Source organism: Pseudochaenichthys georgianus, chromosome 20 (genome assembly GCF_902827115.2).
Source record: "Pseudochaenichthys georgianus chromosome 20, fPseGeo1.2, whole genome shotgun sequence".
NCBI classification, from domain to species: Eukaryota; Metazoa; Chordata; class Actinopteri; order Perciformes; family Channichthyidae; genus Pseudochaenichthys; species Pseudochaenichthys georgianus.
The window spans coordinates 1814880-1816855 of NC_047522.1; positions in this window are offsets into that span (position 1 = coordinate 1814880).

Sequence of the window (1976 nt, forward strand, 5' to 3'; positions counted from 1 at the left end):
CTTTGAATGGGGATGACGTCACTTTGCCTCGCTTTTCCCCGAACTGCATTGTGGGGGAGCGAAGCGAAGATTTCCAGGATTCAAAAGTTGAGCAATGTTCAACTTTTGAAGCTGAGCTGGAAGCGCCAGCCAATCAAACACGTTTATGCAAATCTGACAGTAGAAGCGCTAGCCAATCAAACTGCGTGTAAGCAGGGAGAACCGGACCGCAGTTCATTTCCTCATATTCCAAACGAGAAGTTACGGGAGCAAATCACCCGGTTCTTTACGACCAGAACTATTACCGGGATACAAACCGGAGGAACCAGCATGGAGGGAGGTGGCAGAGACAGTGGGGGAAACTGGTAGCTTTTCGCCTGTTTGGGGAGTTTATATATATATATATATATATATATATATATATATATATATTGCTCGCATAAAATCCCCGGGGTTTTTTGCTTTGTATGTCGGGGGCGGGAGATTCATGTGATTGGTTGTTGGTCGCGTTGCTCGCAAAAAATCCCCAAGCTTTCAGATACGCCCAGCTCCAAGATGTTCAAGATTTTTGAAAAGCTGCTGTGTGGACGTACCGTCACAGGCATGCATAGATGTTATCAGGATGGGAACGATTCATCGAATATTAAAAATTATTCAGTTATTCTTTCACACACATACAGTACGGGTTTTGGGCCGAGGGCGACACCGTACTTCCGGTATGCGCCATTTCACGCGAGGTGCAAGCAGAATATCATAGTCTATTGCCTTAATCAATATCTAGTCAACTCTAAAACACCACATATATGCAATGGCATGATAATATTATTGTGACATGTGGGGTATTCACGGTGTTTCCAGAAGATAGACGTAGATGCAGCCAAAATCGACGAAGGCCACTTTCGAGGGTCGTGTTTCCATACATCTGCAGGCAGTCTGTAAGGGCAATCCGACACCCCACACAGCTCTAGTTCACGCTGGTAACGACCTAGAGCACACCCCTCAAGTCCAGAGATGCAATCCGAAGACATGCGGCGATTTCTTCGGTCGTTAATTCAGAAAAAAACCTAGTGCGCTCTGCCTGGCTACGTTAGCTAGCTGTTTATATTTGCACTTCCAGGATATTTGCACCTCCAGGAAAATGGCGTATTTATATATATATATGGCGCGTGTTGCATTGTGGGTAGCTCGTATAATATCTTTATTGTAATTTTTCTTTTCTTTTTTAAATAATTTGTTTTGGGTGGGGTGCCTAAGTTGATTACATATTATCAAATGACATAATTCAAAGTATACAACAGTGCCATAGCTAAGTGTGTTGGGGCTAAAGGTGTGTTTTGCTCCGCTCACCGGTCCCTCACAGCGGGCAGAGCTGCAGGTGCTGATTGTAGGTGCCATACCACTACTTAGCTCAAGTTCATTATTTGTATTATTATTATTATTTACGTCACCTTTATTTGCTTGTTGAGCACTTCCGGTAATTGTCACATGGCTGTGGTTTGGTTTATAAGTCACCTGTTTGATGTCGAGTGCACATGACGGAGGGTGAGCTTGTGCTGTCATTTTTTCTGTTGACCGTTTTGTCCATAGTTACTATGTTTTGATTATTAAATATCCTTAAAACTATATTACTTCAACATGGACTTTCTTTTCGAAAACGCGTCACAGTTTAAAGCCAAGTTTAGCCTCTCGGCGACTCAAATGTAACCGGGGATTGAGCCGCCACACTGATCTCTCTCTCTCGCGTCCGGTTATACTTCACTCGCGTTTATGTCCAAATCCACCAGAAAACCAAGTTATGTTTTAAGCATGAAAGCTGTAGGCCTATAGCTGTCAACTGTTCAAACTGTGATCACCAGTTCAATACATTTGATTCGACTTGGTTTCTTTACTTATTTGAACATGTATTTATTTATTTTTCAAAATTAAATTATTATTTTTTAACATTTACACTTTTATATATTTTTTTATAGGATTTGTACATTTCGGTTAATCAGTTC